General features: G+C 35.8%; 1 long non-coding RNA gene across 1 annotated transcript in view; it reads left to right on the forward strand.

Moving 5' to 3' along the window:
• The first annotated feature begins 1,063 nt into the window (after positions 1 to 1,063).
• LOC148941201 (uncharacterized) overlaps positions 1,064 to 19,496 on the forward strand; it is a 33,997-nt gene continuing 15,564 nt past the window's right edge. The window contains exon 1 of the long non-coding RNA XR_016143278.1: positions 1,064 to 1,175. This is a non-coding gene — a long non-coding RNA (uncharacterized LOC148941201). The remainder of the gene's footprint in view (positions 1,176 to 19,496) is intronic.

Raw genomic sequence — 19,496 nt, forward strand, 5'->3', positions numbered from 1 at the left:
TACGTCTCAAAAAAGCAGAAAATACTACTCTACTATAGCACACCAACATAATGTCCTCTCCGGTGATAATTTATAAGCCTTCGTTTTTCCCCAAGGCAGGGCAACAGCTAGGATTTTGAATTTGGAGGGGGGATGGATATAAAGAATGTACCTACAAAATCGTCAAGTGTACCGACAAATGCGGACACATAAGCCAAATTAAGAATGTATAAAACTTTGCTCGATTTATAACAGAATTATAACACATAAAAACAAACTGATTACAAAGAAATACATCTTGAAGGTATATACACCTTTGTTTCTTTACTTTTCGCTGACCAACAAATGCTGGTGACTACAAATCAGCAGCTATGTCTTTCCGTGTAGAGAAGTATAAATGAAATGAGCCTATTATCGCCCATGGTTTATCTCAAACGGTTTTTCACCATTTTCCTCTTACTGACGATCCGTTCACTTAGAGATGAAGTCTTTGATACGGTTTTTGCAACAAAGGAAAGCTACAGACAAGTGGAGGAGCATACTTATGTGCTTTGGCAATAAAGAAGAGCCATCTAAAGTTCTGATTGTTGGTCTGTTCCCACTAGAATCCTCCATTACTTTTCACAAGATTCAATGCCATAGGTATAATTGAGAACACATGCACAAGGATCAATCACCATAAATAGGGCTACTGAGAAACAAAAATCATTTGGATGTTGGTTAAAAATCCTTGAAACACCAAAATTGACCAATTGGCTTTTGAGGTTATCTTTCAAATAACTAAAAAAAAAATTGTTTTAAGAGTCCGAAGTTAATGTGACTTTGTGTTTAAGAGTCAATGGTAAAAATCCAAGAATTCAACCTAAAGGTTTGAAATGGCGATAAGAGAAAGTAAGTAAATGGAGGGGAAAAGAATTACAGGTCGGGATATTCACTTTAAAGCACAGAATGTGGAGCTTACTGAAGAGAGAAGTAGTTGCGATGCTTTATTATTACAAAAGATTTGGCAGCAGTCAAGGATGGCAGACAGTGTTGGGTTTTTATAATTGGATTTTGACTAGCCATTATTTTACCAGTATCTTGGGTCCTCTTTTGCCGCTCACAAAACACAACGCTGCTTTACGAAGAAAAGGTTATAGAATCCAAAATTTTGGGAATTAGAATCCAATTCCAATGAAAGTATTTATAGTCTAAAGGTTAGTGTTTCATACACTTTTTTGTTTAATTTCCTAATTATTTTTTTACAACTACATCATAGGCTTAAAAAAATTCAGGCTGTTTGACTAGAGGTGTTGGATTGAAGTCTTATTAGATAGCTTAGGCTGTATGAGATCAACATATTCAAATAGCCTAGCTTAGATTTAAGTAGCTTAGGAAGAAAGTGTAAACATCACTTTATGCCTTTTTCTTCTCTTTCCAAGTTCAGTAACTGCTTCTGGAGCAAATTCTGGCAGGTTAAAGTTCTAGAATAGGGGCTACTGAGAAGGAAACATGTTAAGAAAACAATTCTTGCTTTATTATAGGCCTAGGCCTATGCAGAATAGTTGGGTAAATTTTTACCAAATCATATTATTGACATACAAATAAAGTGAATATAGGCCTACTGCAAGATGCCTTTTTTATGCTCTTTCCAAATATAATAGGCTAGGCCTAATCATTTTTGTTGGAAATGAATTTGGTAAAGCTCTATGAAATCATATTATTGAGTTTATTGAGGCTCATATCATATTATTGAGGCTAGGCCTATACCTAACCTAACCCTGAATTGGCCTATATAGGAGGGGGGCTGAAAGTCAGTTCCAATAGAAATGCTTATTATATTTGTAATCAGCATAAAAAAAGGCATTGAATGGTGTATTCACTTTTGTCCTAACTCAATAATATGATTTCATAGAACTTTACCATGAATTTTACCCCCACCCCTATATACCAATTCAGGGTATAGGCCTATATTTGCACATTAGTGGGGTGGGAGGAAATTTTGGTAAAATTCTACTTTAGTTACTTTTACCTATCTTGGAAAGGGGTGAGGTTAGGAAAATGAAACTTTCAGGGATGGGTCTACAGGCTAAAATATGTCCTGGGAAGGTATTTTTAAGTAATTATCTCCTCTCCTTCTCCCCCTACAGGATCCTGAAATTTGCCTACAGGACAGGTCTTTACCTATTGAAATTTTGACAAAACAACATTTTACCTTAATTTTCAGTTATAAGATTCTTTTTCTCTGGCTTTAGTTCTGAAAATGTAATTTCTGTTATTTGAGTAGTATTTTAAGCCATATCAATGTTAATTTTCAAAATTTAGGGAATGTATTTGCATATCTTTAAAACTCTATAGGCCTAAATCAGGATTGAGCAAAGTTGTGAGGCTGAAAACAATTTTGTTGGACTGCATTTTAAGCAGAAGATCTATTTTACAAGGTTTAACTTTTATAACACACATATTTTTAAAGGTCATCAAAAGTCAGTACCCTCTAGAGGGAGAAGGAGTGGAGGTAGGCACTTCAAAATACCTTCCCAGGACATACTTTAGCCTGTAGATCTATCCCTGAAAGTTTCATTTTCCTAACCAAACTCCTTTCCAAGATAGCCAAAAGTAGCTAAAATAGAATTTTACCAAAAGTTTAAACTTACCTCTCATTTACATCAGAAATAAAATTGCCCCCACCCCCCTAATGTGCAAATATATACCCTGGATTGGTATATATAGGGGTGGGGGCTAAAATTCATTTCCGACAAAAATGATTATTATATTTGTAAAGAGCATAAAAAATGCATTGAGTGGTATATTCACTTCAGTCGTAACGCTATAACATGATTTGGTAAATATTTACCAATAGTTGTATCCCACACATTTTGACTGCAGCTTCACTATAGTTTGCCTCTTCTCCCTTAATGTGGAAATATGTAGCCCAATATATAGACTATAATTTCAATGCATTCTCCCAGTGTGTCTCTTATTTCATCCTGTGTACATGTAGGCCTATATTGAGTCAACTTTGACAAAACAAAAACAAGAGTGACAGGTGGCAGATTGTATAGGAAATATAAGTTGGTAAAATTCTAGATTAGCTACTTTTTGCTATCTTGGAAAGCAGTTAGGCTAGGTAAATATTTTGCAGTTGATATTATTGACTTACAAATAAAATAATTATACAACTCATACCTTTTTTCATGCTCTTTATGAATCATTTTCATGCTCTTAATAATCATTTTTGATGCAAATGAATTCTACCCCTACTCCTATGTGTACCAATTAAGGTTATATATATGCATATTAGGGGAGGTGGGGTAAAGTTTAAACTTACCTCTCATTTCCATCAGAAATAAAATTTGCCCCCACCCCTCCTAATATGCAAATATATACCCTGAATTGGTATATATTGGGGTGTGCATAAAATTTATTTGTGACAAATATGACTATTATATTTGGAAAGATCATCAAAATAAGCATTGAGCAACATGTTTACTATATTTGTAAGTCAATACTATGAACTGCAAAATATTTACCAGCAGTTAGCCTAGGTTAGGAAAATGAAACTTTCAGGGTTGGTCTGCAGACTAGGCTAAAGTATGTCCTGGGAAGGTATTTTGAAGTAGCCTACCCATCTCTACTCCTCCTTCTAGAGGGCAGTGACCTTTGATGACCTTTAAAAATATTTTTGCAATGAAGGTGAAACATTCAAAACAAATCTTCTGCTTAAATGAAGTACAAGAAAACTGGGAGTAACATGGGTTAAATGCACTCTTTTAAATAATGCTAGTTTGGTTAATGCTAATGAAATAAAATAGGATGAATATACAATAGGCTAGTTTAGAAACAAATTTAGGCTATATATTTACATATTAGGGATGGGCGAGGGGTAGGGATAGAGCATAGCATATATTAAATATGTAACTTTACCTAACCTAGGTACCTTTTTCTCCCCCCAAACCCCAAAAAACAAACAGTTTAAATATCATAAATGCATTGAAAACCACACTAACCATTGCATTACTGTGTAGTGGTGTCTTGAATTAACCAGTTAAAAATGGTTTTTTTGTGACTGGTTTCCATTATAGTATATAAAAGAGTGCATTTAACATAGGAGTAACTGAAAACTGTTTTCAGCTTCACAACTTTCCTCAATATGAATTTATGAGGTTTAAAAGATTTACAAATATGTTTCCTAAATGGAAAAAATTCATTGATATGGGTTAAAATTCTACCAAAATAAAAGGAATTGCATTTTCAAAACTAAAACCAGAGAAAATTAAACTGATAACTGAAAATTAAGGTAAAATGTTGTTTTGTCAAAATTAAAAAAAAACAACAAACAAGTAAGCTAGGCAAATGTCTAAGACTTAGAAATCAGGAGAGAGTTAACATGGAAGATTGGCAATACCTTCCCAGAGTATGTATTTAACCCTGGATTCATTACTGAAAGTTTAATTTTTCCTAACCTAACCCCTTTCCAATATAGCAAAAAGTAGCTAAACTAGAATTTACTCCATTTTGAGCCCTGAAGGAGCTAAAAAAGCCCATGTTACCAAAAGTTTATAAATGTATTCATAAAAAACTGTCCTATGCAAAAATTTGCCATTTGTTGCTGATCTAGGGATAGTAATTATTGTTTTCATTTGGTCTAGTCTTAATAGTAAAATGTCATTTTGAAAATAAACTTGTAGGAATTTGAAAAAAGCCTGAACAAGGCTATTTTTTGGAAAGCTATAAAAAAATGGAAAATAGCTAACATAATGCCAGCATCCAAGACATGTGACTGAACCAAGCTATAGAATCATAGCCATGACATAATGAATGATTCAATTCTGTATCATTTAACCACAAATAAGATCTGTGTATACTTATGTATTATGCTGTAGGTTTTGTTGTGCAAAACTTGAGAACAAACTGGTTTTATCAGTCTGTTTTAAGAAACTATTAGCTTACACTCAGTGGAAAACAAGTCATGGGTGACAGAATACATTGGAATATGTAATTTGGGCTATATATTTGCTCATTAAGGGAGTGGGGGTTAGGTTACCTCCCCCGCCTAGTTTGCAAATATATAGCCCATTTTTGTTTCTAAAGAGTTGTATTTTCATCATGCTTTGGTATTTTTCAATATAATTTGCCTAACATCACTTCTTGAGTGTTGGTGGTATAAGATATAAGTACCAATGTGTCACCTAAACAGCTGGAATTCCAGTCAGGAAAACTAACTGAAACAAATCTATTAGAAATATATGAAATAATTAGCTGACTCATCTGATTGACCCAATTTTCCTACTGCTGCTTGACTTTGCCAATGTGCACCACAATCAGTTGTACTCCAAATTATTTGCTGTTGACATCAACTCAACTCTGACAGATTGGTTAATGAACTTTCTCACCAACCACAAGCAGAAAGTCCACTTATTTGAAATAGGCAGATGGTCAATCTGCTGTGATGAAGCCATAAAGAGAAACTATATTAGGCCCAGCACTTTTTCTGATGTACAGCAATTATGTTTTCAATCATGCCAATAATAATATTAATTTGTCTGATGATGATGCCAAACTCTTTAGTATTACAACTCTTTGGTGGTGCCAAAGATCTAACATGACAGACAGGCTACATGATTAGACTGAAATTTGGCTTCTCCTATCTAACATAACCAAATGCTGTACTTTTGACCTTGGTTCTAACAACTCAATAGCTACATACTCAATTTGCAGTCCCATTTCTAAAACAATAGGTTGCCTGGAATGTAAATAGGAAGAAAAGGATCTTGATGCCATTGTTTCATAGGTAAATTTTAATGATGACTTTTTAAAACAGACTGTTAGTAGCCAAGAGTCACCAATTACCATAAATCACACTTGCTAGAAATAGGATGAATCCTGTCTCCGTCAGCTTCAGTGATGATAGTTAGTCCTCTGTAGGATCCCAAGCAGTGGTCTATGGTTTATTGAGCCACTCCCTATCCACTGATGACTTGAATGCCTCCATGCTGGTAGATTTCACTGTTTTTTCACTGAGGAAATTCCACAAGCTGACAAAAGGAAAAGCTTATGGGGGTGACCACAAGTTCTCTTTGAATTGTCCTGCTAGAAAAGGTCAGGAATGGTATCCCCAGCATTTAGAAGCTTGTATGCTGTTATTGCATTGCCTCATTTGCATCTATATGTTAGAGATGGTATTCTAAGCATGCAGAGACAGGATGGATATAGGAACTCACAGAGGCCTTTAATACATTTTGTTGCCCTCTTTTGGACTGATTCCATTGCTGCTTAGTCTGCCTTGTTTATTGGCCATGCAACACACATTCCAAATTCTAGCTTTGGTCAAGCTAGGCTCTTATACAGCTTAATAATAACATTCGGAGATCTGCTAGTGAATGTTCTTTTGATTAAGCCAAGTGTTTGATTAGCCTTTGCAATTGTTGCTTGTAGGTGAATATGGAAATACAACTTATCATCTACCAGGACACCAAGATCTCTCTCTCTCTCTGCATGGCTGCTGAAAATTGCTTTACAAGACCCATTACTACAATTCATATGGTACTGAGTGTACAGGTTTTTCTTCCCTAGGTGGAGAGTCTTGCATTTTGCTGCATTGAATTCAAGCTTTGAAATATTAGTCCAGTGAGTGAATGCATCAAGGCCCAGTTTTGTTGACTGAATATTTTCTGTTGTGTCTGCACAACCAATAAGTTTTGAGTCATCAGCATAGATGCTTACTTTGCTATTAAGGATTTTTGGCACATCATTTATATATATATATATATATATATATATATATATATATATATATATATATATATACATTATATATATACATACATACAATGCCTATTTACAGCATTAGCAATTTCTTCTGGGTTGTGTAGTACACAATCATTGACTTTTAGTTGTGTAACCAAGTGTCTTCTAGGTTTATGGGCCAAGGCACAATTCCATAAGTGTTTTGGATTTGACCTGCTTGCTGCTGCTATAGCCTCCTCATGTTGTTCAAATAGCTTCCTGGATAGGTTTCTGACTTGATTTTGTACCTTGTTATATTTTATGTAGTTATTTTAATGATGTATATTCTGCTTATATACTCTCCAAAACTTTTTCTTTTTATTTCTTGCTCTCCTTACTTCTTTGGTCATAAATTGCAGTGTTTTAGGTTTCTCAAGCCCATCTTACTGTAGTATTTTTCTCCAAGACCTCAAGCAGTATTTTCTTTATCATGTTCCATGATTTGTCAACATCATTCTCAGTGATAAAGGACCTATCACACACTACCAACTCTTGCCTTATTAGACAGTAATCTCTATGCACATGTTTTATAAAAACTGATTTTTCAGGGTGCAGTCTAAGGGAGCATTGTATAGCAGCATGATCACTTGCACCAAAGGGCAGTAGTGGGGTTACATTTAATAATGCTTCGTGATTGCTTACTATTACAAGGTCCAATAATGATGGTGGCTGGCCATCCTGGTACCTGGTTGGAAAGTTTACAGCTTGGTAAAGTGAATTGTTAGCTAGGCACTCAAGAAATGGTTCAACTGATTTCTGCCCAAAGTAGCTACAGCCATCTGTCCATTGAATGGAAAGTAGCTTAAAATCCCCAACTATGAGGTTTCCTGTCAGTGCAACTTTTTGATCAATTGGTTTTGTAACTTCATAGAGGGACTTTCCTAAATTAGGGGAACTTGGACTTCTGTAAATTCTACCAATATGAATTGGTTCACCAGGGAGGTTTATTGATATCCCCATTTGTTCTAAATAAGGCTCAGAATCAACATCAATATTTCCTACCTGGAAAGTTTATGGGATGTATAGGACAATTCCCCTTCCTTGTTGCTTTGATAGGTTGCTAATAATTTTGTATCCTGGTATTTGTTGTTCTTTCAGAGGAGTAGTAGTCCTTTTGGTGTCACTTTACAGAAGATATAAATGTCTGAAGTGCCTGATGCAACATCACACTTAATTTCTTGAAACTTGAAAGTTAGACAGTCAACATTGCTGAAAATAATGCTAAGGCAACTAATGTTCTCACAGGTTTTACTATCAGAGGGTGGTTGATGATCTTTTAGAACTTGGTGACTCAATGGTTTGTTCAAGTTTAGCATTATAAAAACTGTTGTCCAACTCCCCATTAGATTGTTTAGATTTAGCACTGTAAAAACTGTTGTCCAGCTAACTGCTAGCAGGAGGGGCAGGAGGTAGAAAGTTTCTTGATACTATTTTGCCACCCTGAATCACAATATCTGTCTCACCATTTGCTTGCCAAGCTTGATCTCTTCAGTTTTATTCTTTTAGTCCTTACTGCTTTGGATATGTCAATTTTTAACTGAATTCTGCCAGTTCCTCTTGTTTCATATGACTTCTGAAGAATTTGTTTCTTTGTTGCAAAGTTCACAACAGAGAAAATGATCAGTGAGTTTGAGTTAGTTCGGCTATTTGGGTTAGCTAAGCAATGGGGATTTATGAAAAAAAGTGACATTTCTGCCCAAGTTAGCAATATTACAAATAGGGTGTCACATATTAAAAATCCATTACAATCAGTTTGCTCTACCTCAACAGTTCAGGACCTAGTGGTATCTTCAGTTTCCTCTAAGTTGTCTCAACTTCCGTCAGCCCAATTATCTGAATCTGATGTTTGTTATATAGCACGTTCAGAGCGCCAGCGTTTTGAAAGACGTCTTAATATTGTTGCTTATGGTATCCCTCCCCCCTAGTCTGATGATGCAGATTTCTTGTACAATTATCTGTTATGCAATTATGGAGTTGAAATTGGTGTCCCCCCATCCCAAGTAAAAAGACTTTCTAATAGCCCTCAACTATCTTGTAGCCACCCCCTCCTCTTCTCTTCTCTGTACCATCCACAGAATTTAGAAAGCAAATTATACCGAAATCCTCTGAAACAAATGGATCAATTAGTTCTTATGGAAATAGACCTAACAAAGATCGCATAAAGCACAAAGCGTAGTCAAGGAGCTGAAATGCAGAAAAGCTAAAGGAGAAGCAGACTTGATAATCCATAATGGTGCCATCAATAAAAAATAACTTGCTAGTTGGAGCGATCCCCCAGACTGCTCCAATGTCCCTCTAATGTATGTGCCTCCTTCTACCTCTAATAATTGTTTAAATGTTTATATACTTGCATCACCTAATTCTGTCTCTCAATGGTCTAGTAGTGAACACAATAATAATAGTTTCCTTTCTGATGCTGACACTTCTCTTGTTTCTTCAACAACAACTTGTTTAACAGATGTTTCTTCCTTGTCGTTTCATAGTGCTATATCCAATAACCTTACCAGTCCTTTAGTTCCTGCATCGTTGCTGATTCCTACATCTCAGGAGATGAGATTCCTTAGCTCCAATGTTGATAGCCTCCCTAATAAGCTTTCTGAACTTTCCTTTCGTATGAAATCTGAAGGAGTGGATTTTGCTACAATTACAGAAGTTTCACCAAAAATACATTGTCAGTTTTAACTCCTGATGAAATGAAAATTGATGATTACCAACTGTTTTATAATCTGAATTCTGCCACCTCTGCCACCTGCCACTCTGCCACCAAGGAGTGTGCCTTTATATAAGAGATGGACTAAATGTTAGTCTCATTCAATTCAATTCTCTGAATACTGATGGAATTGAGTTCGTGTGGATTAAATTACACAATCAAAGAACTTCAATTGTAGTGGGTGTTGTTTATAGAAGCCCCAGTGCTCCATGTGTTATGGACTCGGAATCAAATTTGGCTGCCATGTTGTCTCATATGATGGCCAATTTTGCCAGCTATGATCTTGTCCTTATGGGGGACTTTAATCTTCCTGAAATTCAATGGATTGATGGATCTGGTTTTTGTAATAGAGATTCTCCTTTTTTTTCTGCCCTCTCTGATAATTCCCTCTGTCAACTAATTTCACAACCAACTTGTTTCAGGGAAGGTCAAGTCTCCAACATTCTTGATCTGGTTATACTCAGTAACCCTGACCTTCTTATTAAGAATGTTATAACCACACCTGTTGGTAACAGAGACCATGTTGTAATTATTACTGAGTTATGTCTACCCTACCCTTCAGCCTACCTCTAAGCAACAAAAGTATGTTAGCTACAAAATAATCTCTGACAAACTTGCCAAAGTCAACTGGAAAAAGCTAATTACGGATGATGTTGATGAGAGTTGGTCAAATGTAAAAATGGAAATTCTAAATGTTGAAAAGTCATGCACCAAAATTTCTCAGGTAAAACAGGCAGAGTTTATCTTTTTTGACTACTAAAATTAGTAAGCTAATCAATAGAAAACACAGAGCATGGAACCATTATAGAAAGAATAAGACCACAGAAAATTATCCAGTCTTCAAATCCTTTCGTAATCAAACAACAAACCAAATAAAGGTGTTGAAGAGAAGGTTTGAGGAAAAACTGGCTGAGGAAGTTAAGGATAACCCTAAATCTTTCTGGCATTACGCCACTCGAAAATGTAGCAGCAGACGCACAATCCCGGATATCCTGCATGATAGTAAATCAGTTGCTGATCCTGAACTGAAAGTTGAAGTTTTCAATCAGTATTTCTTGTCTGTTTTTTTGTCCAACCCCAGTATTGTATATCCTACACCTCCCTTATATGATGTATCACATAATATGGAACCAATTCTGATTACAGATACTTTGGTTCTAAAGGAACTGACATCCCTCGAGCTGAATAAATCTTCTGGCCCAGACGGCATTCACCCACATATCCTACACAAATGTCATACAGTCTTGTGTCAACCTCTTTCCCTGCTGTTCAAATTATCATTAAATCTTTCTAGACTACCTCAAGATTGAAAAATTGCAAATGTTTTTCCTATTTATGAAAAATCTAGAAAGGAACTTACTGAAAATTATTGACCCATCAGCATGACATCAGTTGTTGTTAAGGTTCTTGAAAGAATAAATAATTCTGCAGTTGTTAAACACCTTGAAGCAAATAATGTTTTACACAGTTCACAACATGGCTTTTGTTCTGGAAGATCTGTTGACACCAACCTCCTTGAATCATATGATCACATCACCAAGTTGCTTGATATTGGGGTTCCTGCTGACATGATTCTGCTTGACTTTTCTAAAGCTTTTGACGAAGTGTGTCACAATCGACTTGCAATTAAATTGCGCGCAGTTAAGCTTGAACAGAAATCACTGCTTTGGATTTTAGATTTTCTTTACTCGCGAAACCAATGTGTTCAGTTGTTTGATGACTCTGAAGATTGTATTCTTTCTTCCTCAACGTGTGTTCTGAGTGGAGTTCCTCAGGGAAGTGTCATGGGTCCTAAACTATTTAGTATTTTCATTAATGATGTTCCTTCCATTATGAGCAGTAAATCAACTCTTTATGCAGATGACCTGAAGCTTCTTGGACCAGCTTTGTCCTGTGAAGATCATGCCCTGCTGCAAAATAATCTTCATCTGCTGGGTCTGGGGTGAGGCCTGGCTTCTTGAATTCAATGTTGCCAAATGCCATATCATTCACTTTGGCAAACAGAATCCATGCCCCTCGTATTTTTTCTTAGGCCACCCACTCTCCTCTGTTAATAATGAGCAAGATCTTGGGGTCACTATTAACAACGAATTAAAATTCAGTACACATGCTAAGAGATCTGCTGTTGGGGCTAGTTCAACCTTGGGTTTGATTAAGCATACCATCTCCACTCGTTACTCTAAAGTCATCAGTCTTCTGTACAAGGGACTTGTGTGTCCTAAGCTTGAAGTTGGAATTTCACTTGCCTCTCCATTCTTAAAAAAAGATATAAAAGTTCTTGAAGATATGCAGAGATATGCGATTAAAGTGATACCTAGAATGCAAGAGCTTTCCTATCCTGTAAGACTATCAAAGCTGAATCTCCCTACACTTGTTTACAGGAGAAATAGAGGGGATGCTATTTTAGCCTTTAAGTTATTGAGGGCTAATATTCTCCCAGCATTATTCTCTACTGTTAGCACCAATTCAAAAACTAGAGGTCATCAACTGAAACTTGTCAAGCAGTCTGCAACATCTAGAGTCTGTACTCCGTTCTTCTCAACACATATTGTCAACAATTGGAACAAATTATCTAATGAAACTGTTACTGCTGAATCCATTGATGTTTTTAAATGAAGGCTAGATGCTGAGTGGTCCTCCAAAGAGTGTGAATTCAATTGGGATGCTATCGAAGATGGACCAGCACCTGGTCACCAGTGATTCTTGCATACAATTAATCATCATTCTGGAGCTCTACAAGGAGAAATCCTTAGATTGTTCCTAGCTGCAATTTAAGGTAACAATAAAGATCCTAGAAGAGGACTTGTTAAGGACCAAACTAAAAAAAAATAAAAGTGAATCTGCAAAAAAGAAGAAGAATAAAACATGGGTAATTAAAGCAAGTGAAGCAAAAGGAAAAGGGCTAAATAGTTTTACTGAAAAGCCCGCCTGCTGTTAAATAGAAGAAGAAGAAGTTAATTAAAGCAAGTTAGCAAGAGTCAAAAAATTTAAGTATATTGTCAAGTTTTATTACATTATTGCACAGCATGTGGAAACTTGTGGCTAACTCAACAGTGGAGGGTATTTTGTTCCATTGAATAATAGATTTGTTAATGGGAGGTAGCTGGGCAGCTCTAGAAACACATTTAGGGATTATAAAGGCTCTATTGGATGGATGGAGACAGTGGGCTTCCAAATTATTATTATTATAATAGGTTAGTATTTGAGGAGGAAGATTGTTGTGGAAAGCCAAGTAAGTAAGTGATAAGTTTAATTTTTGTATGATTCAATCCAGTGAAGCTATACCAAAATCTGAGTACAAATCACAGGTTGGATATAGATGAGGAAGCAGAAAAGGTGCTTTAATGGCATGGTTTTGGGCAAATTTAGTTTTTTGTCAAGGAGCAGTTTGTATATCCCCAAACTGATCTGCAATAAGAAAAGTAAGGAAAAATAAAGGAATAATAGATGGTAACTAGGATGTCAGGAGGAAGAAAGTAATTCACTTGGTTAATCAAAGATACTTGTCTTGTGGGAGGATGTCAGAGGAGTAATTGAGATCAAAAGCAGGTTGGGCTATGTGTTTGTTGTAGGGGGTTCTAAATAATGATACTTGTTTTTTTTTTTTGGCTATTAATGGTCATGTTATTCATAAGGCACCATGCCTGGAGTCTGTTCAGAAGGACTTGGGCAGAGGTTATTGCTGATGGTAAATTGGTGCCAGTGATTAAGAAGTTGCTGTCATCAGCGAATAATATAGAATACACTGAAGGGCCCAGGTCCATAACAAGATCATTGATATATAGGAGAAATAAAATCAGGCCTAGAATGGAGCCTTGCCGGACACCCCTCCAAGCAGGTAAGGGCTGAGAAGATACTCCACATAACCTCACACTCTGTACCCTTCCAGACAGATAAGAGCTGAACCAAGGAAGGGGAACACCAAAAAATACTGTAGCTATTTGATTTACTTATTAAAATACTATGATTAACTGGAAATCCAAAAATAAGCCCAATACAGTTTTTTAAGGTCGAGTTGTGAGCTTATGAACTGTGTGGCATCAATTAGAGTATGAAAAGTTGAAAATATTGCCCAAAAGCCATATTGATGAGAAGAAATCAAGGAAATGGAGTGCTGACTGCCAAACAGTAAGGGAGACAGATGTCTGGAGATAATTCTCTTGAGCACTTTGGATTCAACAGGAAGAATTCAGATTGGACAATAATTACCTATATCAGTTGGATCACCCTTTTTAAGAACTGGATTAACAATGGCTGACTGTAGTAAATCAGGGAAAATTCCATAGGTTAAAGATAGGTTGGCAATGTGCTTGGTGGGCGTGTAAACAAAAGGAGATATGGTCTTTAGGAGTTTATTACTTAATTCAAGACAGTCAGGTGTAAAACTAATAGGGAGAGAACCAATGATTTGAAGTACCTCATTGCTATTAGTTGGGCAGAGAAACATGGATCTGGACTTGAAACAAGGGAGTACAGCCTGTAAGGAGGAGCGGTAGTCAGTATGAGGAATATTGTAAAAATAATTATTAAATGCGTCATGTGCATGTAAAGGGTCAATTAATCTGCCATTTGTGTCTTTAAGGCGAATAGGTATAGACTTTAATTTTCTATTTTTTGAGAGTATATGATTAATGGTGAACCATTTTTTTCAGGTTTCCTTTGCAATTGAGAATTTTTGTATAATAATAATTTTCTTTGCCTCACAGATGAGTTTAGTGTATAAGTTTTTATAATTTTATTGGTCAATATTACTACTGGTCTTATAGGCTAACTTATATAATTTGTTTTTACAATACAAGGAGACAATGGGGCTATGTGACATCCAGGGGCATATAGCGATAGTTTTCCGGTTACGTTTACAAATAGGAAAAGTTGAATGGATAATCTCACTTAGTCGTTGCACAAAACCATTTGTGACAGAATTTACCTCTTAACAATTTAAAACATTGGACCAGTCAGTGTTTCTTAGGCAATTGGTAAAATGGGTCATTTTTGCAGAGCAGTAATTTCTAGTCGGTGTTGGGATATTAATTCTAGAGTGATGTGGTTGGAAGGTAGTGACAAGTAAATAGAAAAGTGGTCTGACAGATCCGAAAATATTATTCTTGAGGACAGGTCATTTCCCAGGGATGTAGATACAAAAATGTTGTCTATTAATATGGAAGTTGATCTCACAGGATAAACTTTACTGGGGAAAAAATTGTGGGTAGAAGACCACTCGCGGTCACTGATTACAATAAAAAAGGGTCAGATTCAATATTTTTACCAACATTGAGTAGGTTACAATTAGTCCCCAAGAACTATTGCCTTTTTAGGGGTAGATTAATAAAATTAAATTAGAGAAATCATCAAACAGATTACAAAAACATGAGGTTGGAAATAGAAGAGGTTGATTAAATAAGGAAAGTAGGCTATATAGGAATTTTGACCAATAACTGTGTTAACAATTATTGAATAAATGCAGCTGAGATTTATTTGTGTAGAGAAAATAGATTTCCAATCTGATAGCCTGGTAAAATTTATATTCAAATGGATGTAAAGTGAGATACCCCTAGAATACTTAGTCAATCTCCTGGGCATATGGATTGTTTGGTAACCAGCGAGTAAAAAATCACTATTGTCATCATTATTGGAAAGCCATGTCTCTGTTAATCCTATTACGTTAAAAGGGCAAGCATCATTAAATGAAATTAAATCTTTAAATTTGAGCCACTTATCCCAGATGCTTCTGATGTTGAAAAAAAGAACATTAAGGGAATTATTATTAACTAGTTTTGGCTTCACATTGGTAGCAAAATCGAGAATATCAAGGTATTTACAATTAGCATGAGTTAGGGTACCATTGGGGCTGCTTATAGGGTTGGCGTACTGGTTACTTTCTATATCGGAATAATTAAAAGCAATGTTATTAAAAAGGGATAAATTAGTTAAAAGGAAAAGTCACACATTAATTAGTCACCAGGCATTTTTGTTGGGTATCTTCTCACTTGGGTTTTGATTTGAACATTATCCTCGCCCAAAGAGACTTCGTGAGGGGTCGTCGATTTCTGTGTTACTGTGTTGGTTGGCCTTTTCTTGATTTTTTTTTATTTTGCTATGGCTTGGGGCTTCTACCATCGTTTCAGGTGCTGGTGATTCTTTCAAATTTCTGAGGGATTTGGTGACAGTTGGGATTGTTAGAAATGTTGAGTTAGAATGGCATTCCATGCCTTATTTGAAGGATAAAAGTTGGACCTTAGCTGTTTGCCAGATTTCCTCTCCTAGGACCGTAGCTTCCTCTCCTAGGACTGTAGTAATGGCCTTTTTTAAGGATATTTTTCAGTTGAACTGGTTCACTGTCAACCTCGATAAGGTGGGAAACTGCGAGGTATGTGGCTAACCTTTGCCATTCTTGATTATAATGATGAATTACTTGTGGATGCGATAAAACTGGAAGTTGAGAAGAGGAAGGCTGCGATTTGGTGTTATGTAGAGGAAATTGAGTGGAACATTGGGTAAATGAGCAACCTCTATCTATTGGGGTTGGGACCTGTTTCCTCTGGTCCTTTGAAACTTCAGTTTGGCTATTTAAGGGTCGACTTAGAGTTGGTTGTCTAGGGATTGTAGCAGCTACGATGGAGTTGGGCAAGTTCAATCTCACAGAGGTTTGGAGGATTTCGGCTCTTATGATAGGCTGGAGAAAGTTGCTTCTCAAGTGCCATGTGCCCCTTATTATTTACAAGTTTTACAGAAGGCGTCTTTCTCGGTGCAATTTTCTGTAACTTGGCTAGGTTTACTACATTTTCGACATGATTGGAGTGACTGTTTGCAATTATTTTTGTTATGACCATGAACTAGGCAAATTGTGCATTGTAGGACCTTGGTTTATAGCATTTATGGCGAAGGGCCATGCCATACAAAATACTTCTCTTTGCAACTTTATTTTGCATACAATGAGCACCGAGCAACTGGGTATAAGATTACCATCATTTTCAAGCCGAGTCGAGTGGCAGTTGTTGGTTGGACGGGATGACCCAAAGAATCCAGTAGTTCAGCTGTAAATTCTTCTATTTGTATACTGGTGTCAACACCATAAACCACGTATTTATACGACGTTTCTACTTCTTTTGAAGTGGCAAAGATTTTTGAACCCTCAACGATTAGTTCCCTGGACCTTGAAAGGGCTGAATCTGCGGCCTTGTGAAAGGTAAAATAAAAAACTATCAGACCGTCATTTAGTAAGACTACTTCAAAAGTTGAGTTAGCGAGTAGAAATGTAGGCTTTCCAATATCCATTAACCGATCTCTAGTAAAGGGTCGACCATTGGTTTTCTTGATGGTCACAATGTAATAGTTTGGCTAAAGAGCTAAGTAGTGATTCAATTGGTGGGGAATCATCAGGGAGTGATCTCATTTCTGGTTGGGGGTCTTCAGGGGGTGATCTAATTGCATCATTTTTTCTTTTTTTTTTGCCAGAGGTTTCACCAGTACTTTAGCTTGAAGGAGGTTTAGGGCTTGTATACCCTTAAGGTGCGTGGTTGATTTAGACATAGGATTTGGGGGGGGGGGGGGTTCTAGTTAAGTTTCTATTTGAGGGCCGGAAAGGTGAGACATCTATGTTTATTTTCAAGAGGTTCCTTTGTGTCAGACATGAGCTATTTGGAACTAAAAATCTCACCTCTGATTTCAAGGTCACTAATATCACTTAGGAAAGTCCAGGGACATGTACAGTCAGTAAGTATTCAAGTTACACACGGGGAATTTCGACTGGCAAATACCAAGAGTGAAAACACCAATTAGATGTTAACACAGCAGAAGACCTAATCAGTACTATGTTTCTATCCCTAACTTTTCAGAACTATATTGCTGCTGCTACTCCTTGCTATAATAATTGCAAGTATCTGATGGTAACTCAGCTATGGACACTTCCTGCATCCCAATCTCTTCGAAACTTCCTTCTTTACCTTCTTCCAAGAGCTTCCAAGTTGGTTTAAATCGTCTCATATGACCTCTTCCCACTCTGTTTAGGTACAACTGGCTTTTCATTTAGATGGATGGCCAAAAAGAATGATCTTTGGAAATCTTTAGAATCTGTGGAAATCTTTGGATCTTTGAATCTGTGGATCTTTGGAAATCTGTCATCGTTCAATTTTTGTACAGCTTAATGTTTGAAATGCAGTCAGTCAAATGGGTACCCAATCTATCTGTAGACAATTGTAAAACATACAACATATCCTCCTATGTCTTCCAAAGCTACTACATTTCAGAACCATACTTGACCATTGTCATCACTGTAGCTTCCAATATTTTAATCTTGGTTTGTACACTTGTCCACCTATTCTTAAAAACTTTTTTCAATTATAAAAAAGATACTCAGGGCCTTGGTTATTTTATTTTTTACATTTTACTGCTTCCAAGATCTTTGCCTGTAATATTAACCAGGTAGGTGATCTTTCCCACCTAATCAATCTTCTTGCTACCCAGCATCACATATTCACTTTCATTTATTCCTAGTCCAAGCAACTTAGTCTTCTGAACATTAGCTTTTGAATGTATTCTTGAACCCTGAACTCCCAAAACCTCCAAAGTCATTCATTGTTCTAACATTTTCATTTACAACACTCAAATTATCTACATAATCTAAGTTTAGGAGTGTTGTGCCTCCCCATTTGATTTTATTCTCTCCCATGGCCTTACCATGTTCCTTAGGCCAAAGTCCATCATAATAACCCTTGCAAATGGAAATAGAACACAACCCTGCTCAACTCCAGATTGAATACAAAACTAGCTAGTAACTTCATTTCCTACCATAACTGCTGTATTTTACTCATTCATTAGCAAAATCACTTTAATGTATTTATCTGTACACCATGCAAGGTCGTGTCCTTCACTAATGCTCTTCTATCAGCTGAATTAAATGCTTTTTCATAATGTATAAAACTGAGGACTAAAGGTGTCTTAAAATTCAGACACTATTGAACTATTAATTTAAGAGTGAACATTTTGTTGACACATCCTCTCTGCTTCCTAAAACCACCCTGCTCTTCTCTTGGACATTTTATCTGCAATATCCATCCCTAAGCCTAAAAAGTTATATCATAACAAGTTGTTTGTTTCCTACAGAAACCGAGTTAATACTTGGAAGACTTGGAATTCACTTCCATTGGTAATAGTTGCAAGTACCACGGTCCAGTCTTTCAAAAGTAGTTTAGCCTCTACAGATTTCTACACTAGGTCTTATCAAAATCCGTTTTGAGAATATTTTTACTTTTCTATTAGCTGATTTGTGACCAGTATGTTTTCAGTTATTTTGTAGGCTTACTTTTTGGTATTTTTCAATTATTATTAGATATGTTTCAGTTATTTTGGTATGCTACTGGATGTTTCAGTTATTATGTTTTCAGTGTGTATGTTTTAGTTACTGTATGTTTATATTGTGGCGTCAACACTGTCATAGACTTTTTTATAATTGTTAAGTGCGACAAGCTTGTTAATGCTTACCGTATTTTGGTAATAATAATAAAATAATTGTATAAAATAATAATAAAAATAATAATATAATTTTAATATAATAATAATATAATATTATTATTATAATATTATAATAATATAAATAAATATAATAATAATATAAATTTAATAAAATAATAATAAAATAAAATAATAAACTAATAAATAAATAAATAGCTCAATAATTACCATGCTCATTCTTATTTCCTTTCTTACCGAGGGATTTAATCCTTTACTTTTGGTTTGTCACGAACTTTTTCATTTGTTCTATTCATTTGTTTCTTGTAAGTTTGTCATGGTTTAAAATTTTCTGTCCCATAAAATGCATATAAGAAACCGTTAATAGGTATAGTAATTAGGGATAAGGCACAAGCTCAAAGATAACCACTCATTGTCAAAGATAACCACATTCTAACCGCCAAATTTTATTTTTATCCTCTAAAGTGTCTCAGACGTTTAAATGGCTTTCTTTCAAGATATACATTAAAACTAAAGTTGTCAGCCCCTCAAAAGCTTTTAAATGGTATGCTATTTGAAAATCTCAAAAGCCACT

The sequence above is a fragment of the Artemia sp. Qi Xiang Cuo genome, chromosome 18, assembly GCF_049724085.1.
Source record: "Artemia sp. Qi Xiang Cuo chromosome 18, ASM4972408v1, whole genome shotgun sequence".
In the NCBI taxonomy this organism is placed as follows: Eukaryota; Metazoa; Arthropoda; class Branchiopoda; order Anostraca; family Artemiidae; genus Artemia; species Artemia sp. Qi Xiang Cuo.